Here is a 27,735-nt window from a genome sequence, read left to right on the forward strand (position 1 = left end):
ATGGTCTCATCGTTGTTCTCTCCCTGCACCACGTGATAAAGCCTGACAGATAGCCTGTTCATACACACCGCTCACAAGGTGGTGGGACGCTGGGAACTTTAGTCTAGCAGGGAAGGATAATGAGCACATTCTCGAATCAAGTTTCTGGATTATAGATACCTGTGCCTATCTGTCTGGATGGATGTCATCTCTCTCGCTCTTTTCAGTCACCTATCTCAGGGGCCAGCAAAGAAAGGAACCAGCTAATAAATATCTGTGGCCTGGCAGGCCATTTGGTCTCTTCTGCAACAACTCAGATCTGGTGTCGTAGCTCAAAAGCAGCCAGAGACAAGACAGAAATGACTGTGTTCCAGTAAAAGTTGCTGAAACAGGCGGTGGGCCGCGTGGGGCCCACGGGCCTGAGTCTGCTTACCTCTCATCTATCTCTTTGGTTATCAGTGTAAGCACCAGTTTTGGCTGTTTCTGTAATGCTTGCCTGAATCAGATCGTGTGTGTGTGTGTGTGTGTGTGTGTGTGTATTCATCTTCCTTTAAAAATAATTTGAGAGGTGCATGGGTGGCTCAGTGGGTTAAGCCTCTGCCTTTGCTCAGGTCATGATCTCGGGGTCCTGGGATCGAGCCCCACATCAGGCTCTCTGCTTGGCAGGGAGCCTGCTTTCCTCTCTCTCTCTCTGCCTGCCTCTTTGCCTACTTGTGATCTCTCTCTCTGTCAAATAAATAAATAAAATCTTTATAAAAAATGCTTTGAATGCAAGGCTGGATGCAGGCTTCAGACGTCTTCTGTGAAGTTATTTCTATCTGTGAGTGTTGAGACTCGGGTGTCACATACGTCTTACATCTCTCTTTGTTTCCCACAGCATCTCTTTGCACATAGTATGTTTAGTAAATGTTGGTTGCTAGGTAAACAAATGAACTATGAAATACATAGGACTCGTGCTCTTAGAGATTCAAGTGTAACTGTGTCTACAGAAGCATTAGTTAATTGATATTTTTAGTTTGCCTTCCAGGTGCCGAGCAGGGAGCTAGATCTGGAAGATTCGGCCATTAGCAGCAGGACTTGGCAGCTCTTCTTGGTGCTCTCACACAGGATAGAGTCTGTAATAAACACTGTGAGTTGGCATACTCACATACTCGTTAGTGTCACAGCCTTCCAGAAAACTCTGTCATGAAGATGCAGCAGATGCTTTGGTGACAGCCTCTTCTTTGTCCATACCTCTGAGAGTATTCTGTGTCCCTCTTGCCTCTTAGAGTGTCCCCAGGGCCATGCATAGTGCTGGGCTACTAAATCCTTGCGAATGAATGAATATTCCTGGAACCAAAAACATAGAGCTATTGTGTTATTCTAGAATGAGCTTTAGTTGTGGGCAAGGCAGCTGGGTTCAAACGGCAGCTCTGGGCACGGGCTGGCTATGGTATGGATCAGTTGGGCTTCTGGGCAGCAGAAGAAAAGGCATGGTCGGGGCACTTGAGTGGCTCAGTCAGTTAAGCGTCTGCCTTCGGCTCAGGTCATGATCCCAGGGTCCTGGGATTGAGTCCACAATGGGCTCCCTGCTTAGCGGGGAGTCTGCTTTTCCCTCTCCCAGTCCCCTGCTTGTGTTCCCTCTCTAGCTGTCTCTCTCTCTGTCAAATAGATAGATAGATAGATAGATAGATAGATAGATAAAAAGAAAAAGCATGGTCACTGGGAACAAGGTTGTAAGACTTCAACTATTTATCACAAATGATCATATGGGTCCTTTGCGGCTGAGAGCGTGCCAGCCAAATGGTCGTGTTAGCCATAGGGTGTGCAGACCTAGAAAGAAACACAGCCACTGCGGGAGGAGGAAGGTTGGGAATTTGGAGATCCCTAAAGCAGATTTCCTCCATGCTGTCAGCTGGGACCATAAGTAAGGGTAAAGTTTGTAACAAACAAATATTGGAAGAAGAGAGAAATAGCAAAAGAAAAAGAAGAAAAAAACAACAACCCTAAAACACAAGATAAAAATGCTGAAATCATGACAGACTGACAAAATGAACTTAAAAAGGACCAGAGCTGGCTTTCTTTTTGGTTTCTCCTTGATTTCTCCTTGTGTCATTCCGGGAGAAAGCTGAAATCGTCTCAGCAGGTCCCTTCCACAGGGAGGATTTGAGAGCAGGAGTAGCTTTATACAGGGGGAGAAAAAGGTTACCTGCCAGGGCTCTGATTATTCACAGCCCAGGGAGGAGGTCAGGGCCCCGGCCTGCAGTATTTTGCACTCCCGAATTCAGGAGCTCCTGGTGATCTTCATATCGGGAGACTAATTGCAGTTATTTTGGTGTCTGACTAGAGCTGATAGAATTGAAATGAGTACCTTTTGCAAAATATTTTTGGTGGCGTTGTCTCACCTAGGCTCTGGAGTATCCCTGTGAGGGTAGGTGTTAATATCTCCATTACAGGCAGAAATGGAGGCCCCAGTTAAATGATTTGCCCAAGGGCACACAGCTAATGAGCAACAGAGATAGAGGCTGAATCCCATCAGGTCTTCTGATTCAAACTCCATATCCTTTTCACCACGATGGGCTTCAGAAGGAATGTTAGGGTCTATTTAAGAGGGCCACTCATCGTCTGTAGTAAGCCCACGAGCAGGTACAGTACTGACTTTCTAAAGAAAATTTGGTATGTGTGAAGACCACCACAGCAGTACTGGGGGCCGAAGTTAGCAGCGTTGGGTTTGGGGTTCACAGTCCGGCCCTCTTTTGAAAGCTCTGTGGCTTGGAGCAAATTAGTTAACACGTTTGCTTCCTTATCACTTGCTGAGGCAGGCGTGAGTTAATATATGTAAGGAACTGGTAGGTCTTGTGGAATTGGCTTTATTTTTATTGTTGCTGCTATGATGCTGGTTTATGTTAGGGCATCTAGGTAGCCAGATGACGGTGTCAAGGGAAGTATAGAGCTTTCTACCCACTGCACATTTCATTTGGGGGGAAACAATTGGAGTATAGTTGATTTAGGGAGAACTCTTGGTCTGGATGTTATCTAAGTATATACTCTGTAGTTGCTTGCTCCTTCCCTCTTCCCTTGTTTCCTTTTCTCCCATCCTCCTTTCCTCCCTCCCCCATCCTTCATTTTTTGTTGTTGTTGTTGTTGTTGAGTTGAGGCTAGGAGGGTAAGAGAATCAAAGAAACAGGATGATAAGAGCTTATCATCTATGTAATGAGGTCGGAATGGCATTCCCCCCAGAAGAATATTGCAGTAGAGACCGGGCAGCATGAACTGTGGTGTGCTTCCTACCAAAGTTGCACCCACGTAGGTCCAAAGTGCCCTGGCGTTAACTGCTCCCCAGTGAGCAGTGGAGGGATTTGAACTGGTAGTGGCAGTCGGGGGCCAGATGAGGGATTGCCTTGTGTTCCATCCTGGAGAGTGTTGACTTTATGTTGAAAGTCATGAGGAACCTTTGGAGCCTTATGAACTGGGGAATTAATTGATCGTTTGGCTTCTTGGAATCAATCTAGAGTAGAGGGTGTGATGGGCAGATGGAAATTGACAAGAAAGGAGGCAGGGAAGTGGGCTAGGGGATTAGGAGAGAAATCATTAGGACCAGAGCCAAGGCAGCGATGACAGGAATGTGAAGGGAAGATGTGGGTTTGGGGATACGTAAAACAAGGCTGCAGCCATGTCTCGGTGGTGAAGTAGGACAGAGGGTCGACGCAGGAATCGATAGTTACCCTGGTGGTATGAAAGAGAATGTCTCTGAATGTTTTCCTAAAAGAATGACATAAAAAGGAGACAGGCACAGCTGGAACGACTTCAAGGGCCCCAAATAAAGGAAAAAGCAATACAGATCCCGGGGCATGTTTTCAGATCATGGTGTTGAGGCTTCCGAGTGGGTAAGAGGAGGAGACGTTTGTGAGAGGGAGCCGTGTTCGGTGAAGATGGGAGATTTGGGGTCATGGAGAAGGGAAGTGCTAAAGTTACGAGGGATAAAGAAGAAGAGAAAGAAAACCAGGCAAAGAAATCCAGAAGCGGGAATGAGCCGTGAGAGTAGGAAGCCAAGGTCACCTCTGAAAGGGCTGCCTTTGTCTGAAGTGCACAGACAGGGAAAGAAAGGGGAGGGAAGAGGAGCTTTCAGAGAAGGGGGTGGCAGCAGAAAGGAAAGTCAATGGAGATAGCAGGCCAACCGTAGGTGTGACAGGAGTTTCAGAAGGTGGAGAGACACAGGTAAGGGGAAGGAGCATTGAGCTGGGCATAAAGCTGGCGCAGGGTCAAAGGCAGCCAGAGAAAGAAGAAGGGGGTACAAAGGAGCCTTGAAGAGTTCAATGAGATCACTTCAATATGGGACAGAACGGCCCACACAAGGACAGGGAAGCACAAATAGCTTGAAATGCCAAAGGCCTGTGGGGCTCTGGCAGAGAGGAAGCTGGTTATAATTTTAGCCCAAGGAACAAGGCTGTCTAGGATGATGGAAATGTTCTGGGTGAATAGGGACTGCGAAGTCTGGTCAGGAGCAGCAGAATCCTATATAAGGACTGGCTGCTTGTTTAACAGACATCGGGTGGATATGGATGTGTGAAAGGAAATCTTTGTTGAAAGATATATGATCTCAAGTTGTATTTATTCGGGAGGGGAAATAACCACATTTATGAATGCCCATGTTCCACAAGGAGAAATGTGTCAGGGAGAATGTCTGCCAGGATACAAGGCCTTAACTGCGTGAGGGAGAAGGGGGGACGTTGGGAGGGGGTTCCAGCAGCTCATTAATGTGCTGGCAGAGGAGAGGAAGGAAAACTCCGCAGCACTGGTCGAGAATCTGTGTATGACTGGAGAAGGGCAGGGACGAACAGAGCAGAGAGATCATGGGCTTAGTTGAGGACGCCTAATTTCAAATCGGTTTTTTGTGTAGTGAAGTGACCTGGTGTCAGGAATTTGACCTCTGACCCTTAGTTTCCTCAAAGCTTTACAGTGTTTCTATGGCGATTAGAAGAGGGATGACGCGTGTGTGTGTGTGTGTGTGTGTGTGTGTGTGAGCAGTGGACGGTGTGATGTCACAGTAGTACATTTTATCACTAAATGTAGAAGTTATGAAGTTCAAAGTCAAAGATGGAACAGTGGGAATTTCCTTGTACCTTTTGTTTATTATTTTATTTTTTAAAGATTTTGTTTATTTATCTGAGAGACAGAGAGAGATCACGAGCAGAGGGCAGAGTTAGAGGGAAAAGCAGGGAGCCCAATGTGGGTTTTGATTCCAGGACCCTGGGATCATGACCTGAGCCAAAGGCAGTGGCTTAATGACTGAGCCACCCAGGCACCCCTATTTATTTATTTTTAAGATTTTGTTTATTTATTTGACAGAGGGAAAGGGGGGGGCAGGCAGATGGAGAGGGAGAAGCAGTCTTCTTGCTGAGCAGGGAGCCCGATGTGGGACTCCATCCCAGGACTCTGGGATCACAGCCCAAGCTCAAGGCAGACAGTTAAACGACTGAGGCACCCAGGTGCCCTCCTTGTACATTTCAGATAAGAGAGAATTCTGACACTAGTGCCAACACTGCTACCCCCCACTCCTCCTCCTTGATGCCATCCCCCCAGCCCCAAGCTGCTGCTTTCCACCTGGCATCTTGTCCTCATAATGATTTACAGAGGTGGGTGGTATTGCTTGGAGAGGTTAAGTGACTTGCCCTAGTCTCTTTCCTGCTAAGTGGAAGAGCCAGAGTCAAACTTTTGGCAAAACCAAACCTTATTCTGGACCTTACCATGGGGTGGGGAGAGTGGAGAGCTGGATAATACCTTAGGAAGTAGACTGATCCTGCTGATTCCACTGCCAAGATCCCTGTAGGCTTGTCTGCATGAGCCTCCCTGCCCCTCCCTGACCCCAGGCCAGGCCCATGGGAAATTGCATTTAGCCTCTTGGAGCAATACAGCCAGAAGGCAAGCCCATACAGGTGCTCTTGGACTAAGAGAATGCAGGATCCTTCCACAGATGGGTTCTGCCTGAGCTTCAGCTTCTAGGAGGTAAAAAGGGATGCCACTAGTGGCCAGTTTTTGGTTTCCCCTCTTCATTTGAGAACTCAGGTGTGAAGATTATGCTCAGCTATGAAACAGCAAAAGAAAAATACAGATTTAAAAAGAGAAGGTGAAAAAGGATGGGACGGCCGTGATGGAGAGGGGAAGGAGCACTGGCAGGAGCAAGGACCCAACCGAACACAGTGACCTCTGGCCACTCACGGGGTCTTTGAAGGCTCATGGTGTTCACCTGCAGAGTGAAGCTGTCCATCCATTCACTGGTCATTAGGGTCCTTTCTAGGTCTCACAGGCTCTGTCGCCGGATAGTGAGTATAGCACCCATGTCCCTTCCTTTCAGTCTCTGCCTCTTTGTTACCAATATTCCAGAGCTATCCTTAGGTTCCTGTAGACTCTAGTAAAGGCGATAGGAATTCTGTCCCATCCTTCTAATGGAAATAAACTGCACAGGCCCCTTCTTTCAGGGGGCCGAAGTGGTGGAGAGTAAACAAACCGACATTGTTGTCCTCTGGTATCATTACGTCTGTCTGACCCCCTAGCTTGGGAGCTTTTGGAGGGGTGAGGACTGTGCCTTATTTATCTTCCAATCTCCAATGTCAAATAGTGCCCTTTACTTGTCTGGTCAAAGAGTGAGTAAATGGATGAATGCCATTTGTACCATTTACGGAATGCTTCGGGCTAAGTAAGGACTCCAATGTCAAATAGTGCCCTTTACTTGTCTGGTCAAAGAGTGAGTAAATGGATGAATGCCATTTGTACCATTTACAGAATGCTTCGGGCTAAGTAAGGACTCCACATCCATGACCTTGTGGAAGCCCCGTAAGGACCCAGTGAGATAGGAGCTCCCTGCTCCCATGTTATAGTGGGTTTGCAGACACTGGCCCGCTCAGTCACTCCCCCAAGGCCCCATAGCTAGGGAGGGGGGCACAGACACACTTGGGATCAAAACTTGGGCTCTTGTGAACTCTGTCACCCGTGTTCTGAACTCACTGAAATGTGAATCTCTTAAGAGGTGACCAAGGACCCATTCATGCCTTCCCAAGGGAAGTGATCCATGAACCATCCATTCCTTTGGAAGCAAAGTGAAATCAGCAGTGAAATGAGGCACCATTTCAGTGCATTAGGTAGTCTCCATGGCACCCGGCCATGTTGGGGACAACATTAATGGGAAACCCTGCCAGATGGCTACAGTTAACTTGCACTTTGCTCTAGCGCAGTAACTTTTTAGCCCCTTCTCTTTCTAGTCCCCTGCCTGCAAGCCTGAATCAAGATGTTTACTCTTTTCTCTGAGTGCCTCATGCTGACTCTTGCCTCTGGATTCCGTACCTGCAGAAATGTAATTACAGGTCTTGGTCTCTGACTCCAATGTGGCTGAGTCTCCTTGAAGACAGGGGCTCTATCTAATTTACCTCCATGCCGCTGAGAACTGGCCAGGGGCTAGCCCATGCTAGTTGCTAAGTAAATGTTTGCTGAGTAGATGCATTACAGATGATCCAAAGGGTGATTTCCTAAATGCCCCAAACCTGCACACACAAATGGCGGATGAGGCTATCTCTGCCACACGTCTGGTTTTATACAGGCTGAGCTGTGCCTCTGACAGTGCAGCTTTCTGAAATATCAAAGAACTGAAGTGACCTAGCCCAAATCCAAGGAAGAATTTTATGTGTAACGTCTAGACTCAAGACAGTCTCTTTTTCCCCTTTTCAAAACATAGTAACTTACTTTATTTGTGTTGATCCCTGATGTTTGGGTAACAGCTAATCCATCTGTTCTTCCGAGATCGGTGGGAGTCCACAGAGGGCTGCAGCTGCCTGAGAGGGGGTGTCCTGTCGCCGCTGCTGATCCCAGGCAGATCCCATTTTCTGTGCTGTTCCTCATGGAAGATCTCAGCGGGGGCGTATCACGTATTTTTCTAACGCCTTCCTTCTCAAAGGGCAGGTCATAGGGTGAGGGCAGGGCTTACGTTGCTAACGTGCTTTATAAACATCCCACCATACATCTTTCCTGATCTTACATTATTATTTTTTTTTAACTAAAAATTTAACTATGGTAAAATACGCATGCCGTGAAAGTTACCACCTTAACTATTTTTGAGTGTTGGATATATTCATGTTGTTGTGCAACCTATCTCTAGAACTTTCTCTCTTGCAAAACTGAAACTCTGTGCCCATGAAATACCTCCGCATTTCTCACTCCCCCAAGTCATTGGCAACCGCCATTTGAGTTTTTTGTTTTGATGACTGACTGCTTTAGATGGCCTTGTGTAAATGTAATCTTACTTTTTGGGGACTGGCTTATTTCACCTTAGCCTGTGTCCTCAAGTATCATCCATGGTGTAGCAGATGTCATAATTCACTTCCCTTTTATGGCTGAATTTTACACCATCATATGCATACACCACATGTGCTTCTCCATTCATCTGTTGGGCATTGGGTTGCTTCTACCTCATATGTTTGCTGTCTATCTGTCTTCTTTGGAGAAATGTCTTTTCAAGTCCTCTGCCCACTTTTATTTATTTTTTATTTTTTAAAGATTTTTTTTATTTATTTGACAGACAGAGATCACAAGTAGGCAGAGAGGCAGACAGAGAGAGAGGGAGAAGCAGGCTCTCTGCGGGGCTCGATCCCAGGACCCCAAGATCATAACCTGAGGTGAAGGCAGAGGCTTTAACCCACTGAGCCACCCAGGTGCCCCATCTCTGCCCACTTTTCATTGGGTTATTTTCTGTAGTTGAGTTGTATAATTTCTTTATCTATTCTGGATATTATACCCCTTTATCAGAATCATGATTTGCAAATATTTTCTCCCATGCCTTTTTACCTTGTGATAGTGGCCTTTGATTCAAAGAAGTTTCAACTTTTGATGTAGACTAATTTATCTATTTTCACTTTTGTTGCCTGTGCATTGGGCATCGTGTCCAAGAACCCATTGGCAAATCCAATGTCATGAAGCTTTTCCTCTGAGTTCTTTTTTTTTTTTTTTAAGATTTTATTTATTTATTTGTCAGAGAGAGAGCGCGTGCGCGCGCGCGCACGCACGAGCAGGCAGAGGCAGAGAGAGAAGCAGGCTCCCTGCCGAGCAAGGAGCCCCATGTGGGACTCGATCCCAGGACCCTGGGATCATGACCTGAGCTGAAGGCAGCAGCTTAACCGACTGAGCCACCCAGGCATCCCCATTTTGGGGGTTTTATAGTTTTTAGGTTTTACAGTTAGGTCTCTGATCCATTTTGAGATGATTTTTTATATAATAGAAGGTAATGGTCCAACCTCATTCTTCTGTGTGTGGATATCCAGTTTTCCTAACACTGTCTGTCAGAGAGACTGTCTTTTCCCCATGGAATGCTCTTGTCCCTCTTGTCTCAAACCATTTGACTTTCTCCACAAGAGTTTACTTTTGGGCTTTCTGTTGTACATTTCTGGTCTGTACGTTTACCTTTGCACCAGTCCCACACTGTTTGGGTTACACTTACTGACATTTATTGTCCGAATAACATGGGGTTCCAAATGCAAGTGCCAGTGAAGCCATGAACACGTTGAGGTTCAAAGGTGGGACAATGACATCTCTGGGTCTCCCGGCCAGTAATTTGCAGAGCTGAGCCTTTGAACTCTTCACTGTGCTACAAAGCCTGTTGCATCGTGAGCCAAGATACTCCACCATCAGAATTAGAGGACCAGACTTGAATAGGCTTTTCTTCATAGAAGAATCACTGCTGTTGGAAGGGAAAAAATAACTAGTATGTGTTAGGACCTCTAAATACATTTTTGACAATTAATGACTTTAGAACTGTTCAGTAACTGCAGCTCTTTCATAACCTTGATTCCATGCATTCCGCGTTCCTCTTTCCGACCAGCAGCTCACTCTCTGTAATATATGTTAGTCAATACTACAGTCTTTAATGCTCCGGTACATCTTTAATACTACCGTCTGCCCCCTAGCTGTGGCGCTCTTTACCCTCTCCACCTTCCTCTACTTATATTTTTCCCATAGCACTCATAGCCTCTAACAGACTGAACACTGGCTTCTTTTTTTAATGTTTCTTGTTTTTGTCTGCCCCTGCCCACTAGAATGTTTACTCCCTGAAGCAGAGCTTTTCCTTTTGTTCACTGATGTATACAGTGTGTGTGGGGGGGTAGGTAGCATTATGACCTCCAGAGGTTCCCGTGCCTTAATTCTCAGACCTCTGGATCCATTACCTCCTGTGGCCAAAGAGACTCTGCAGATAGGATTGAGGTTAAGGACCCTGAGATGTGGAATTATTCTAGATTATCAAGGTGGGCTCAGTCTAATCACCCAAGTCCTTAAGAGCTGAGACCCCTTCTAGGCTGCAGAGAGCCAGAGAGATGGCACCATGAGAAGGACCCAACCTCCGTGTTGCTGACTTTATATCCGAAGGGGCCACAGTCAAGGAATCTGCCCATGGCTTCTAGAAGCTGGAAAAGGCAAGAAAATGGTTTCTTCTCTAGAGGCTTCAGAAAGGAATACAACCCTCTTAACAGTTGATTTTAACCCAGTGAGAACTTTGTGGGGCTTTGGCAGCACTGAAAATACAATCATGTTGTTTTAAGCCACTAAATTTGTGCTAATTTGTTGGGGAAGCAATAGAAAACTAATATAGCACTCAATAAATATTTGATCAAAGAATGAATGAAGGGGCCCCATATCAATGTTGGGAGTAAGGATTCATCCTCCTTAAGAGGGAACAGTCTCAGCAAGATGAACTGAGTTGACCATTGGCTCTGTGACTCCCAGTTGGCTTCCTGTGTTTCTTGTCTTGCTGTTGTGTGAGAGGATGTTGGTTTGGTATTGACCTTTTCTACCACACACACCAAGCTGCCATATTGGTTCATTCTCAGATCAGGTGTGCTACAGTGTGGGTGTCTTTTGACTGGAAAAGGGAGAAGAATGAAAGTGTTGTTATGCTCCATATACTTTAGAGACATAATTAAAAATTTCAGTCTCTGTTCTCATATACAGCAAGTAGAAGGGCCACCCAGCAGCTTCTTTGTTGCGACCTACAAGAACCAGCCACCTTTGCCTTTAGCGTCTGATTTGGGGAATCAGATTTGGGAAACTCACTGGGTCAGGTCATCCCAGGAGCAGGGGCTGTTATTAGATCAGGGAAAGCAGTGAGCTGAAAGTTGAATTTCATACCATCAGTCCCCAGAAAAATCTCAAAACCAGTGTCCGATTGTTAATATTAAGGGATTGGTACGGGCAGAGGAGCTAAAAAGTCATATTCTTTGAGAATTGCTTGTGCAGACACCACAGATTTATTTCAGTGGATTTTGGAGTCTCTCTGCATGGTAGGCTAGCCAAGACAGATGGTGTGTGGAGCAGAAAATAGTGGGGAGACTGGTTTCCTCACAAAAAAATTTCAGTGAAAACTTTGCTAGGATGGGCTGGGGATGCTTCCTGGCCTTGAATGAAATAGAGACCATTCATATGAAAGGAGAGCAGAGAGCGAACGCAGCAAGCAATTTGCATGAGTGATGTATATAACTCCGTGATACAAGGCAGCTTTTAATCTACAGATATTGACACATCATCAGTATTTTAAGAGTAACATTCTCTATATAAAAATACTCAAGAGCCTTATGCTTTATTCTCTGGACTCCAAGATGATTACACTATCTCCATGACTGGTTGTAAGAAGCCTGGATTGATTACCCAAGGCTTGTTTCCTGCATTTCTGTTTCCCTCTCATTTGACAGGTACCAGTATCCATTTATTCCATTATCTTCTGAGTTTGAATTGGAAAAAATAAGCTAAATCAGAGCAGTCTTTCTTGAGTTATAAAACCAACCATGTGAAGATGCTTTGAATGCTGTTGTGCTTGTACATAACTAAGAACCAGCTCCTCGCGGTAATTTTGCAGGTGATTAGCCTGTCATGTTGAAGCATCCCTTTGGGAATGACGAACATGAGGTTGTATTTCTTTACAATCAGCAGATTACTCAAGAGAATTTCTCTCTTCTCCCCTCCTCTCCCCAACCCCCAAAATCTCTAGAACAAAGATAATTTAGGAGAGGGGTGAAACGTAAGTTTGGAGGAGATATGGGGACTCCTAATCATCACCCTTTACATATCAAATGTAATCCGTATACTGTTGTGCACGTGGGAGGGCTGGGGTTTTGAGGAGCACTTCGACTCCACCTCTCTGTTGGGAATGCCCTTTAATTGTGTTTTTGGCAAATTTCTTTTTATTCTGCACGTCCTAAAGCAAAGGCTGTCTCCTCTGCGACACCTTTCTTAATTTTTTTCTAGACACATGCAGGTCTTAGCTCCTGCTGTATCACGTTCATTAGTGTGCTTGGCACTGGTCTCTGTGTGTCTCCCCACCAGACTTAGCCTCGAGTGAGCAGAGAGGCTTGGCTGCTTCAGCCTTGAATCCCTGGTGTTGGCGCGTGATGGCAATAATGGTAAACACACTGACATTACAATCATCACTGTGTTCCAGGCCTTGTTCTAAGCAGTTTATCTGAATTATCTAAAATGCTGATCACTTTAGGGATGCGGAGAAAGGGGAACCCTCCTACATGGCTGGTGGGAATGCAAGCCGGTGTAGCCACTCTGGAAAAGAGCGTGGAGGTTCCTCAAAAAGTTGAAAATAGAGCTACGCCACGCCCCAGCAATTGCATTACTGGGTATTTACCCTAAAGATACAAATGTAGTGATCCGAAGGGGCATGTGCACCCCAATGTTTATAGCAGCAATGTCCATAATTGCCGAACTATGGAAAGAACCTAGATGTCCATCAACAGATGAATGGATAAAGAAGATGTGATTTATATATTTATATATATATATATACACACACACAATTATATATATATGCGTGTGTATATATATATATAATGGAATACTATGCAGCCATTAAAAGAAATGAAATCTTTCCATTTGCAACAGTGTGGATGGAACTAGAGGGTATTATGCTGAGTGAAATAAGTCTGAGAAAGACAATTATATGGTCTCTCTGATACAAGGAGTTTGAGAGGCAGGGTAGGGCGTCGGGGGGGGGGTAGGGAGGGAAAAAAATGAAACAAGATGGGATCGGGAGGGAGACAAACCATAAAAGACCCTTAATTTCACAAAACAAACTGAGGGTTGCTGAGGGGAGGAGGTGTGTGGAGAGGGTGGTTGGGCTATAGACATTGGGGAGGGCATGTGCTATGGTGAGTGCTGTGAAGTGTGTAAGCCTGACGATTCACAGACCTGTACCCCTGGGGCTAATAATACATTATATGGTAATCAATCAATAAATAAAAATACTGACCACTTTAGAGAAGATTATTTAGTAAGTAAAGACCCAAGTGTTAGATATGGTATTAAAAAAAAAATACAGAGGTGGCATGTGATTGGTATGCATCAAACAGTGTGCCGAGCAGCACTGTAAAATGAACGATTATGTTCATGGTAGTAGGTGCTATTTACTGGGACCCACTCTGGGCTAGAGCTGTGTTTGTATAATCCTGGATCAGCTTTCTAGCAGCCTCAAGCAAAGATCAAGCCTGGTTGCTTTGGGCCAGCCAAAGCTTTGTTGGCCATTTTCCTATGTCTCAATTTTCCCGTCAAGACAATGGGACTAATAGCATCACTTCAGAAGGTTGTTGTGGGGGATTCACTAAAATGGTGAACAGTGTCTGGCACCTGGCAGGTGCTCAGTGAATATTTGTTGAACAGTACAGTGCAGCTTTGCAAAATGCTTGGCACATACTAACTTGTTGACACAATAACAACAACAACGGCTAGTATTAATCCTTCACTATGTGCCAAGCAGCCTTCTCAGAGCTTCACGTGGATTTATGTAGGAAGTAATGTTGTCACTTATATTTGACAAGTGAAAAAACTGGGATCAGAATGGTGACCTATCTTACCCAAAGTAGCAGAGTTTGAAAGCGAGTTCCGTAATGCAAAGCCTTGATGGCTTTCTACTGCGTCTCAGTTTGCCCGTCTGCAAAATGCTGAGTGTAAATCATGTTCTATATGTGACTTGGAGGTCAGCCCTTATGTAACAAGTGATGCCGAATGTGTCCTCGTTTGCATAATTTGGGAGGAAATTGTTCCCACTGGTGAACAAGCAAACAGCATTGTCTGTGTTACCCTGGAGCGCCAGCTCAGTTGAATGACGGAAGCCAGCTTGCCTGTTTCCAACCGTAGGCAGTAGCTCACACGGAGTGATCCAACTATTGCTAGAGCAGCTAAACCATGCCTTGGAGGAGGGGTCTGTTTTACCTTTATTCTAAAAAATATTTGTGACAAACCTGCCTGTGAGCCAGAGTGTTAATTTCACTCGGAGTGCATGATACTTTGTAGCTTCATTAACTACAGTAGTTCATGCTTTAGAACAGGGGAAGAGGTGCCGGGAAATCCTCCTTCCTGGCTTCACAGCTCCCTATGCAGTTGGACGCGATTGAATTTACAACGCTTTCTCATGTGCGATTTTAAAATCTTCGAGATCACCTACTTCTGAGTGGTTTTGTTGGTTTTTTTTTGTTTGTTTGTTTTAAGCAGTGAGAACCTGCTGGAAAAGGAGATTTCACACCTAACTCCCTGTGTATGAAGTCAGTAAAGACTTGGGAGGGCGTCCTTGCCTGACAGCCCCTCCTTTACTGGGTCCTTCATCCTTAGCATCAGGGGCCCTCCTGCTGGGCCCCGAGACAAGTGTCTGAGATTACCCTGGGGCCACCCACTCAAGTCCCAGTTCTCAAGCTCCAGGCTAGCCCCAGGCCCCAAGGTGTACAGTCCAGCTGGGCACAGGGGCGGCCTCTCAGAAGCTGGGTCTTTCGACATTGCTTCTGGTACATTGTTTCATTCCATTACAATTAATTTACAAAGGAAGCTAATCAAAGGTAGGGAGTGCTTAAAGTAGCAACCATTTTAGTAAGCAGTGACATCTCTATTCTCCTTTTGTGCTTATGAAAAAAGCTGTTAAACATATGTTCTTAACGCCCCTCCAAGTTGCTGAGACATTCTGTGCCGCGTTGCCAAATTCCGTACCGCGTTGCTAAATTCCGTACATTCCAGTGACTCCTTCTTCTCCCTAATGCATTGCTAAAAATAAGAAAACTCATGCAGAAGCATATGTTGTAGTTTGCCTTTGATTTGGGCACAGATCATCCAAGTGTGAAAACAAAATTGGTCACTCCCTCCTCCTGATGCACAGATCGGCACATCTACACTGTACTTAGTGGGGGCAGTTATAACTCCCGTTTTATAAGGCTTGGCAATTTCACGAAGACACTTAATACCCAATATCTCATGTGATGATTATGGGAGACATACAAGGGCCGCCACAGCGGGTGGCTTCATTTATACCCATTTCACAGTTGAGAAAGAAACCCAAATGTGAGGCTCCTGTTCCATGGATTTCAAATGAGGTTTTCAAATCCAGAACTCCTCCTGCTCTTTGGCTGACCATCTCCCTCTTGTTTTTAGACAGAAATGGAATATTAGCAGTTTTATTGTTATCGCCAAGTCCCCCCTTGGGACTGCGAGTGATAATAGAGCCACGATCCCCCTTGTTCATCTTTTGGAGGCACTTACCCTCTGGCTGCAGAATTGCAGATGTGGAGTGTCAGTCCCGAATTCTCTTGAGAGATTGGGGGTTTGCACTTGGCATCTCCCCTTTGCCCTCCAGGTCCTGCCTCCACCTTGCTTTGTGCCCAGGGAGGCGACTGTCATCCCCATAACATCTTGTTCCCTAGAGGCTTCTGATTCCTTTGTCCCGTGGGAACATTGGCAGGAGGACGAGTAAAGTTGGAGAGTTTATTCTCCATCTCCCTTACTGGGGGATCACCACAGGCTGGCCGTTTCTCTCCACTGGAGGTCACAGTCCTGTAGGATGGCCCTCTCCACCCAGCTTTTTTTTTTTTTTTTAAGATTTAATATATTTATTTGAGAGAGAGAGGGAGACAGGGAGGCAGAGGGAGAGGGAGAAGCAGACTCCCCGCCAAGCAGGGAGCCCAATGGTGGCTCAATCCCAGCACTCCGGGATCATGACCTGAGCTGAAGGCAGACGCTTAACTGACTGAACCACCCAGGCATCCCTAAGCCTCTCTGACTTTTGGTTCTAGCAACCTCTCTTTCTGCCTTCCTTCAGGCCTATGGGGTGCTAACAGTTCTCCAGTAAGAGGTCCCCATGGTTCCTAGACCTGCAGTACTGCAACATCCCCTGCAGCTAACCCTAAAACTCCCCCCGCATCTTTGCCAATAGTCCCTTCATCCAGCTTTTCTAAAGCTGTGCGGTTGAGGACATTACCTCTGGTTTTCCCGGGCCCTGACTGATGGAAGTGTCTTCCATCACATGTTGTCCAATTCTAATGCCTTTCCTTTTGAGTCTTCCAGGTTGTGAGGACTTACTGGAAAAGGTCCTCTGCATTGCCTTGTAGACAGTTCCCTTTCTCTGACTTTCAAATATACCCTTAGCAGGAGCTAGGGCTGAAGATTATGTACATGGGATTCTCAAATTTTATGTAGGTCAGAATCACCTGGAGAGCTTGTCAGAATTGCCCATTCCTGGGCACCTGGCCCCAAAGAGGCTGATTCTGGAGACCAGGTGTGGGGCTCAGTTATCGTCAGGGTTAACAAATGCTCAGATGAATGTGACATAGGTAGAGCCTGGACCATGTTTGAGAAACACCCTCATCAGGCCAACAGACTGTGTCTATGTCAGACTCCGTAATGGGATTCATATCTTCCAGTTCGATGAGATTCTGCATGCATGTATGCTCCTGTGTGTTTAACAAGGGAAATTTTGTTGAAAAGAACCATTAAGCAAGACGGTGCTCTCTGTCTTTTCCCTTAATGAAACTGGTTGATGATGGTAATTTCTCAGTAGGCTTTTGTGTTTTGATGAATCTCTTTATCTTAGAATGGTTTTCCGCCTCTCCCTCCACCCACCCATTCATCCACTCATTCATGAAACATTTATTAAGCATCTACCCTGTCACAGGCACTTTGCTAGGTACTGGAAATACCAAGCCTTCCCTGTCCCTAAGCTGCCCACAAGTAGCTGGAAGCAGAAAGGTGTTTTGTGCCACCTGTGACAAATAGGATTTTATTTATTCACTCAACAGAGCTGCATCAAGCACCCAGGATCAGCCAGGGTTGTTCTAGGCCCTGGGGCTCTATAGTGAATGAAACCATCCAATAGCCCTGCACTGGTGGAGCTCCAATTCTTGCATGAATTCTCTAGTGCTAGACAGTATGGGGAGAAGCAAAGGACGGGACTTTTACCGGCACCTGTGAGAGGCTGGTGGGCATTACGAAGCTGGAACATTATCGGACTGACCCCCATCCGGCAACACCCACATCACACTGTGCCGTGCCCAGCAGCGTGCAAGGCTAGGTTTTCACTGAATGCCCCCGATTCCCTGCCCACGAAGATGGTCGTTGTAAATCTGGGAGGACGGATTAGCGAATCCCAGGGCTGGGAGCAGAAAGGGTTCATGCATGAGTTGCATAGCTCAAGACGGCAGTGTTTGGGAGTCCGTTCTGGTATAGCGGTCAGTTTGGAGAAAATATTTAAGAAAAGCATCGGATGGGTTGGGTGTACCGGCAACACGGGACGGTGAAGCCATAAAGTACGAGGAGCAGCTTTTGGGAGGTGCTGAGGTCATAAGAGTGGTGACCTCAGGACATGAGAGCCCTTATAAAAGAGACCTCAGGCCCATCCCTCCCTGTTTCTGCCATGGGAAGACAAGCAGCGAAAAGAAGGCTGTCGGTGAACTGGAAAGTGGGTCCCACTGGACTCCGGCATCTGCCACCACTTTGATCTTGGACTTTCCCAATCTCTGGAGCTGTGAGAAATAAACTTCTGTTGTTTATCAGCCCCTCGGTCTGTGATATTTGTGATAGCAGCCCACACAGACTAAGACTGGCCTTTGTCATCAGACTTGGGTTCACATCCCACCTTTGTTACTTCCTGGCTCTGTGACCCAAGGCAAGGATGTCACCGCAGTGTCCACCACTCCTTTTGATGATGATAATGTCACCTGACGGAGAGCAGCTGTGAGGGTTCAGGCAGATCCTGTGGATCAAGCACTTAGCACAGCACTGAGGACTCCTTATCACCAAGCCTGTGTAGCTGTGGTGGAGGGAATCAGTGGGAGGAGAGAGAGCCACCTGCTTATGTGGAAGATTCCTTTCAAGGCAACCTCAAGACGAAGGCCACAAGAGTCCCTTTGTCCTCATCAGCTTCCACATGTTCCATTCTGTGACAGCCAGGGAGAGACAGAAGCATTGAGACCTGTAAATCAGGGTGACAGAACAGGCCCTAAAGGAAGGCACTGTCATTAGGATTAGGGTTTCTGAAAAGAGGCCTGTGAGCTGGGCAGGGGTGGGGTGCTGAGCCCGGGAGGATTTAGGTAGAGGCTTTCAGCTTTCCAGCTCTGAAGGATGGGCTCCACCTACAGTCCTGGGATGAGGCAGAGCCCCCCAGGCACCATTACACATGAAATCATCATTAATAAATACCTATGCATCATCTGATTTCAGAGCAATTACATCATTGTCTTGGGGAGTGCCACCCAAGTATTTTCTAAAAGACCCATAAGTGATTGTAACATGAAACCAGGCATTGAGAGCTACTGGGGCAGAACCTTTGGGTGGAACGAAGCTGTACTGTTTGATAGGAGAGGCAGAGTGTTGGGATGGGCTGGACACGAGAGAGGAATCCATGGGGTCTCTGGAGACTGGGTCTCTAAGTTCCTTGAAACTGAGACATGTCATTTTTGATTTCCAAAGAATGCATCTCTGAATTTATTCAGCATCATTGGAAAGGTGATGTACTCTGGGATAAATTTCTTTTATGTCAAATATTAGTAGCATGGTAATTTGTAAGATAATTCACTTCTATCAAAACTTACTTTCCAGGCAAGAGATAATACCTTTCTTAATATAGAAGTTTAAAAGAAATTAATAAAGGTTTACATGTTCTTGATTTATTAGTGCATAAGGCATTGAAATTATGAAACTCTGTCCTCTTAGGTGATCTATATTATAATAGCTTCTGACAAAAAATGCTTATCTATTCTTAGGACTTTTTTGCTTCTTCTTTTCTTGTTTATTTTCCTGCTAAAACATTTAGCCTTATCATCAATCATAAAATAATCCACTTGTTCATTTATCCGAATGTTTACTAGTAAACAGTTTTTTGTTGGTTGGTTGGTTTGTGTGTAATATATTTAACGTGCGCATAGAATTTTACTGGCTTTTGAAAAAAATCACGTCCTTCTTTTGTTCCTTTGGGATATGCTTCCTGGAGGGGTCTGAAATAAGGTTGGAAAAATTATATCCAATTCTTCCTTAATAATCCTTTAAGTATCTTCTGCTATGCGTTTCAGGATGGTGCCACGGATAAGTAATTTGCAATGGGGAAAAACGAACTTGAATTGTATAAGAACCTGGCAGTTATGTTCTTGAAATATGTTCATGCCAATGCCAGTGGCCAGAGGGCCACTGATTTATTCCACTTGGACCAGAATTTCTGATTCCTGGTTTCTTTCCATCCACTCCTGCTAATTGTTTCAGTAAGTAATTTTCCAGTATGGAAGCAATAGATCATTGATCATCTAAGTAGAGCATAGACAGTTGGGAGGTAGATACACTTAAACATGGTGGCAATCTTCACCCTGCTTCACCCCATTTTGCACTGTTCACTTTCATTTCCCACCAAATACAGAGGCTTTCCACTGAAGGGTTGGGAGTTGGACCAGGACTGCTCCCTTTGAGTGTGCGTGGGCGCACAAGTACACACACGCAGATGTGTGCACACGCGCACTTTCTTTTCTCTCTTCCGGGGACTTGTATGTGCCCTTAACTGCTCACTTGGCTTATCAGCCCAGTTAGGTGTTAAAACTTTATCACTGTTGAGCATCATTAAGGGATCATGGAAGCTGGTCAGAGGACACGGAGGATTGAGCAAACAGACCAGCCAGTTAAGGATGTCCGTCGGTGGGTGTTTTTGATCTGTTTTTTCAAGGTAGCCATGGAGGGGAAGAGAGCTTTTTTCTTTTTTTTTTTCTTATAGAGAAGATGAACCAAAAAGCGTAGTGTATATTCATCTTAAAGGTCACATGTATAAGTAGAAAGATTCTTGAGGACATTATCATATTATTACAAGATAATCTCCTACACATACCATGCATGTTGGCACTCTGAAAGCAAAATGATATTTTTGTCTGGGCTCTTGAGTCTTGATAGAAAGAAAAAAAAAAAAACAGGAGCTTAGATGTATTTTCTTCAAGGCAAGGTCTGTGAAAATCCTTTTATGGAGCTTGTGTGCCAAAGCGTGCTGTGTGAAGTCAGCCGGAGGTCATTACCGTTTTTATTAGGTGATTATATTATAACTATGAGTTGGGCCTCAATCATAAGCATATCCTTTATGTGTGTTTCTGAACATTCTGTCTCCAAAGTGCTAAATTCCACATTGGAATATTGATTGTCTGATGCCTGAGTTACAGCCTTCCTCAAATCTTGAATGGCCTCAGGGTCCATGTATCTTTCTGGAGATAAGTTCTTCTTGTAAGTGGGAGATGTGAGGTCTTAAACAGTGGGCCCCACAAGGTGGGAAACCAAAGGCACACTCAAGTATCATTTTCCCCCAGGTGAATTGGGAGGTATTAAACACACCATTTTATGGCATAAATAAAGAAATTGTCATAATTTGTAAGTGTCCCTGAATTTCCTCTTGGGTAAAGCAAACATTAATGTATTCCTGCAAATGTTTATTATTTTCATGCAAATCTAACTGAATAGTTTTTCTTCCATTCTTTAGATTTTTTTTTCCCCCACTTAACCACAGGCTTCTAATTTTTCCAATTCTATAAGTAGCCCTGATTTTTAAAGTGTTGCCGTATTATTTTTAGATTGTTCAAACACACCTTAATCAGGACTTCTCAGTTTCAGTACCTTTGAGATTGTATGCCTTGCAGGAGGGCTAGCTGCATCCCTGGCTTCTACCTGTTAGGCTCCTGAAGCCACCAATTGTAGCATCCTCTAATGTCTTCAGTTGTTATCCCCTGTGGGGGGTCAAAGAGACCCTGATTGAGAATCACTGCCTTCACATGTGTTCAGTCAAGGTTCTTCAGCATTCTAAATACAGAGGGAAGCGAGTCTTGGAGTGTTTAAACCAAGAGGCAACGGCAAGTGTCAGTGTGACAAATGCTTGTTCACGTAATGACTTCCCCTCTAGGATGTCAGGGGAAGGCAGGGCTGCTAGGTGTTTGCATCCCTGTGACGTGGGACTGCTAGCCTGCTCAGGGGCCCCCAGTAAGTGTTTGTTGGATGCATAAGAGAAACCAATTACCTGTCAGTAAATGTGTATTCAGCTTCCATAAATGTATGCTTTTGTGTACTTATGTGTGTGTGTTTGTAAGTATTATGTACGTATGTATGTTTTCCCATAAAAATACTTACCTGAGAATCTATGTTACATTCTTTTCTACTTCCGCATCTCAACAGTGGGCACATAGCCGAGCTTTCAGTAGGCGGAGGTCGGCTTGCTTCCTGGACGTAAAGTGTGTATCGAAATGGTGAACTGACAGGACGTCATGGGCCCACGCCATCACAGATGGATTTTGGGGGTGATGACAGCATCTGCTGTTGGTCATGGGATCCTCCCCCATCGGGCACCCTGAAAGGCCTGCTTAGGGTTGCCTCCTTTGAAGTTCACATTGGATACATGGGCGGGGGTTGGGGGGGGCGGCCCAGATCTAAGGAGGCATGCTGGGTCTTTTTGAAGCCGCATTGGCAAGAGGGAGAATGTTCTGGTTCATTGCGGGGGATGAACGATTCTACTTTATATTTCCCCAGGCTTCACAGTTGCTACACAGTTGTGTGGCCACTTCCCGTTCCCAGAGCTCGCCTGGCCGCCCTGCCAGGGCTGTGACCGGTCTTGCCGTGATGGCTCTTTTCTCTAGGCTTGCATTGAAAGTCAAAAAAAAGTCCGAGGACAGCAGCCCTTCCCAAGATTTATGCTGAAACAGCACAAAAGTTGAGTGTTCTTGGAAGGTCTTCGAAGTCACTTTTAAAAACTTTTAGGTTTAAATTCATTCTCCAGGCTTTGACCACCACAATAGTGTGAATTTTAAAAGGACTGTAAAAAACATTTACAAGGTACAGTGGATTTCTAGGTCAGAATTCAAAGCTCTGGGAGGAAAGTGGAATTAAAAGGCAGTTCTGTTAAAGTCACGAAGGACGGCGGAAATGACCTGTTTCAACCTTCTCATTACAGATGAGGAAACTGGAAATCACTGGGAGACTTGTCCAAGGTCAGAGGTTTTATGTTTTTTTTTTCCCCCCTTATCTTTTGAATCTCTCTTTCTGTCTCTCTCATTCTCCACCCCCCTCCCAATAAAATTAAACCCAGAGTTACAAGCACAGATCAACAACGGTTTTCCCAGACCACAAAAACATTGGACCTAGCTATGGTAACTTAAGAATAGTCAAGTGCCACTAGTTTCTTTTACTTTATGAGTAAACAGAAATCCAGAGAAGAGTTATTGTGCTGTAGAAGTTTTTTTTTTTTTTTAAGATTTTATTTATTTATTTGACAGAAATCACAAGTAAGCAGAGAGGCAGGCAGAGAGAGGAAGGGAAGCAGGCTCCCTGCTGAGCAGAGAGCCCGATGCTGGGCTTGATCCCAGGACCCTGAGATCATGACCTGAGCCGAAGGCAGAAGCTTTAACCCACTGAGCCACCCAGGCACCCCAGTTTTTTGGTTATTGTTGTTGTCTTTAAAGCCAGTGTCCAGCACATTGGCAGCTTGGATCCAGGTGTCCTTTCTGTTCTGTTACCCTTTTGCTAAAGCCTGCGGCTTCCTTGTGATTCAACTCTGCACTCTCCCTGTGGTCATCGTTCCTGCATTGGTGAGCTAATACTTCCTGGGCACTTGCTGCATGCTGGGTGACAGGACATGGTGTCTGCCCTCCGCAGCGCCCATTTTGGGGAGCGAACAGAAACAAGCAGATGGTGCAAGCTGATTGTAGCCTTGGAGGTAAGAAGTTGGTGCTTTGGGGCGGGGGGGGGGGGTGCTGGCTGTGCGTCATTGAGGTGACACCAGGGAACGTGAGAGTCATTGGTCATTGAAGGTGGAATGTTGTTCATCATAAGGGTTGAGAGGAAACGCTGAGCCAGGGAGAACACCTGGGAAGTGGAGTCAGCGTCGTGCCATGGACGAACACAGGCCTTGATTGAAGAGCCGGCTCTCTCAGCTGGACGGTCTTCTTAGAAGGCTCAGAGCAGAGCCTTGATTTCATCCAAAGCCCAAACCCAGAGCCCAGGTGTGGCACCTGTGCCACCTCTGGAGGCACAGGACCGTCCTGAGGGTCCAGTGGGCTGATAACAGTCGATACAGGGAAGTGTACACTGTATAGTGATTCTGTAAAGGAGTTTTCCTGTGTTCACTTTGCAGCCCACTCATGGGAATGTACGTGTGTGTCACTCATGTCTCCTATGTGCTAGTCTTCTTCTCATGGTGGATGGGTAAACTATGAAAAAGGAAAATGTTTATTACTAAGAATATTAAGCACGTGCAGGGGGTAGGGGATGCCTGGGTGGCTCAGTCCTTAAGCATCTGCCTTCGGCTCAGGTCATGATCCCAGGGTCCTGGGATTGAGTCCCCCATTGCGCTTTCTGCTCAGCGGGAAGCCTGCTTCTTCCTTTCCCTCTGGCTCTCTCCCTGCTCATGCTCTGTCTCTCTCTGACAAATAAATAAATAAAATCTTTTAAAAAAATGAACATTAAACACTCGGGCATATAGAGGGAAAAAAGTATTTTTCTGGCTTTTTGTTTCCCTTTCTTTAAATAATCCCTTGAATTTATTTTGTTTTGATATTATGTGGGCACCAACTCCAGACGGAGGGTTGGATCTCCTCCTTGTCCCTCCCTCATCCCCTGCTTTGTTGGGTTTTTACTCCAGCGGATGAAGCTCTGTCTCTGTGCCAACCATTGTGATAAATCCTTACAGAGATCCTGGCAGGGATGAGGAAAGTCAGGGCCTTCGAGAGATTGTCTGACTTGCTGCTAGCAAGGGGAGGAGGCAGGAGGGAACCCCAGGTCTGTGGAGCTCCCACAGCCAAGCTTTAACCATTGAGCAAGACCACTTCAATTTGAGTTAATTCTTTTGAGCATTTTCTGACACCCCAATGGCACAGAGGTAATATTTACTTTCCTAGAGTCATAAGCGACATCCTCATGTCCCCCACCCATGTGGAACCTTTCTCTTGGTGTGTTTCCAGTATAACCCTTTTGTTAGACCTGTGAGAAGCAAAAGCGCCTCTGGGGTAAGTTTGCCCAGGTTCGGTAAGGCAGGCAAATGCATGGCATGAGCCTTCGACTGGAACTTCCATGGTCTCTGTAGGTAGGTGCCTCTTGGGATGCATTTGCTGTTTCACTGATGTGATTCTCACCGTAGTCTGCTGAGGTAGATGTTACTGGCTTCAGTGTCTAGAGGAAGAGATGGAAACATGTGAACATGAGACTGATGCGAGTCATAGAGTCTTCGGGTCACAGGCACCCAACCCCGGCAGCTCTCTGGAAATTCGTGTTGCTGATGTCCCCTAGTGAGGAAGGCACCTAGCTCTGATTGGAAACTCTCTTTCAGACTCTCAGGCTCTTGCTTTTTTCCACAGTCCCACTTTGTGACCTTTCTGTTGTCATTTTACGTTCCTGGGTTCCATTCTTCCCATCTCTTTCCCCCTTTTCTCTTTCCTGTTCACAGTAACAGGGGAGTTAAGAACGCAGATGCTGGAGCCCACAGCCTGGTCCCAGGTCTGTTGCTCCCCAGCTGTGTGAGGTTGGACAGGTGCCATAATCATGCTCAGCCTCGGTTTTCTGTCTTTGAGGCAGGATAATAACAATACCAATGCTGGAGATTCTTGTAAAGATTAAATGAGTTAATTTAGGTAGGTCTCATGCTCAGAGCAGTATCTGATTTATGATAAGCCTTTTATGTATGTATTAGCTACCATAATTATGAGCTGTTATTATTTATTTCTCAAACATTTGATAAGCCACTGCTGTGTGCCCAACACTGTGCTAGCTAATGGGGTGGATTCCTGGTGTCCCTTTCGGCTCTGATGATGGATATAAACAACCAAACCCTCCATCAGTGGGGGAAAGCACTGGATGGTTAGCTGCAGGGGACTTTCTGACTGCTTACAAATCGTTCTGTGCGAAATGAAGAATGCATTTAGCTATGACTTTCTTTTACTCATCTTGGATTGTATTTTACTACCTAATTAAGAGTAATGGGAAAAAATGGAAGGAAACACATTTGGAGCTTATGTGTGGGTTGAAATTTCTTGAGATGGGAAACAAATTCATAAACAGAGAGACAATAGCGCTACTTAAATGAGAACCTCTGTGGATATCAGGCAATGGAGTAATGCCATTTTGCTGTTTGGGGCAGGGAGGGGGGAAGTTTGAACATATTTGCACATAGCATCCTTGGAGAAAATTGGTCTTGCAAAGAGCAGGATGCATTTGGATATGAAAATTATATGCAGACCACTGTATTAGCATAGTCTTATCTTTCTGTATACCTTTCCACTGCCGCAGGTATCAGAGATAAATTTCCCAACCTCATACAAACCAGATCAAAAGGGAATAAACTGGGGTGCCTGGGTGGCTCAGTGGGTTAAAGCCTCTGCCTTCGGCTCAGGTCATGGTCCCTGGGTCCTGGGATCGAGCCCCACATGGGGCTCTCTGCTCAGCAGGGAGCCTGCCTCCCCCTCCCCCGCCTGCCTCTCTGCCTACTTGTGATCTCTGTCTGTCAAATAAATAAATAAAATCTTAAAAAAAAAAAAGGGAATAAACTGGAGAGGCTTAGTATATTTCTTTTGGAGCTAGCATGTTTAATACCAGTTTCTCCTTGACTGCATTTTGTAGTATTTGGTCATGCATGCTGGAAGGAGCCTGACCTTCAGGGCCAGAGTCTGAACTCCTGCCCTTTTAGTTATAAAGTCCTGGACAACGAGGGGAAAGTAATTGTACCCACTGTGTACCCAAAGCCTGGTGCCGTGGGAAGTACATGGACCTTGCAGTCAAAGTCTCATCTGACGCATCACCCCTCCTCTCTACTCAGCTGCTCAGAACCAGTTTCCTTGTCTGCGAAGCAAGGACCTGCATGCCCTGTGTTGTCAGGCTGTTGTGGGGTTAATAGTGTATCGTGTATTTGGTGGGAATGTAGCATCCCTTTTCATTACAACACTGGAGCCTTTTAAGACCTGTTTTCCTATTGTGATACATAGACTATGTTCAAAGAGTTCATGACCCCTATGGGGACAATTAATGAGTAATAATAAACACAAAAGAAACACCCAGGTATGTACTCTTCAGGCCCCAAAATAGAATGTTGTGGGTCTCTGGAATCTTCCAAAGGGCTCCTCGTTGACAGTGTCTGCCCTCTCCCCTCCCCAGGTAGCTACCAGCCTGAATTTCATGTTGATCATGTTCTGGATGCCTTTCATTTTGCCTGCTTTTGAACTTTATATAAATGGAATCAGATTGGAGCACCTGGGTGGCTCAGTCGTTAAGCATCTGCCTTCGGCTCAGGTCCTGATCTCAGAGTCCTGGGATCGAGGCTCATGTTGGGCTCCGTGCTCAATGGGGAGCTTGCTTCTCCCTCTTCCACTCTCTCTGCCTTTCCCCTTGCTCCTGCTCTCTCTCTCAAATAAATAAATAAAATCTTTTAAAAAATGAAAACAGATCGTACAATATTCTCGTGCTTTTGGTACTCATTGTATTTTTAATTTTTAAGTTTGCTTGATACTGATGCACATACATATGGTTAACTTTCTCTGCTGTGTAGTGTTCTGCTCTAAGAGCATCCCATTATCTTCTCAAGTCACGGTAGGCATTTGGCTGGTGTCTACTTTTTTGCTCTTACAGAATATGTTGCTATAAATATTCTTCTATCCCTTTAATTCTTAAGCTGAAAAGGTCTTTATAGACAATTTAGTCTGATACCTTGTCGCTGCCTAGTTTTGCGTAAAAGGCAGCTGAGGCCCGAGAGGGCCAGCAGATTCCCAAAGTTTCCCAGTTAGGAAATGGCAGCGTAGGGCCAGTAACCATGGTCTTTTGTCCCAGTTTGGCTCATTGCTGTGACTAGACCACACATCTGATGGCTTGTCTTTTTATTTTAAACAACTGCCCATGCTACTGATAACTATAATCTTGGAGTGTTTATTTGGGCTAACTCTTCACCACTCTTCTAAAACATACTTGGCATTTAGTGTTGAGATGATTTCTCCCCATCTCCAAAGGTGGGGCAGTGCTGGCTTCTCTGGGGCCCCGTCCCATTAATGCTGGCCCTGGGCACACCCCATGGCTATGGACCTGCCGGGAAGCTTCTCCTTCTTCAGCAGTGGGAACCTCTGAGACGTGTTTCAATCAGGAAAGGAATCAAAATAGACCCAAAATGGCCAGGGTTGGGGGGGGGGGTACTGCTGAGGAAAGAAGATCTGAATCCTTACGAGGCACTTTCTTAGGAAATGTCCTTTTACTATAAATAGGAATGGATATTCAATTTTAGGCCCCCCTTAAAAAAAAAAAAAGCCAGCCTCTCAAAGACTGAAATTAGATTTGAGGCTGATGGGATGAATATAGGATGGGGTGATTCTGTGCTGTGCTAAGACACGTCTGAAAGTTTAGAGCAGCTGGTGCAATGGAACAGCTGAGCCACAGACAAGTAGCAGCTGATTTTAGCACTTCTTTCTAGATGCCCTGGTTTGTTAACTCTGGCATTTGGCTCACTTGTAA

General features: G+C 45.5%; 1 protein-coding gene across 1 annotated transcript in view; it reads left to right on the plus strand.

The window, feature by feature from the left end:
* LOC308341603 (phosphatidylinositol 3,4,5-trisphosphate-dependent Rac exchanger 2 protein-like) overlaps positions 1-27,735 on the plus strand; it is a gene marked incomplete at its 5' end in the record, with an annotated part of 172,548 nt that overhangs the window by 26,818 nt on the left and 117,995 nt on the right. The window lies entirely within an intron of this gene.

The sequence above is a fragment of the Martes martes genome (assembly GCF_963455335.1).
Source record: "Martes martes genome assembly, chromosome: 4".
NCBI lineage: Eukaryota > Metazoa > Chordata > Mammalia > Carnivora > Mustelidae > Martes > Martes martes.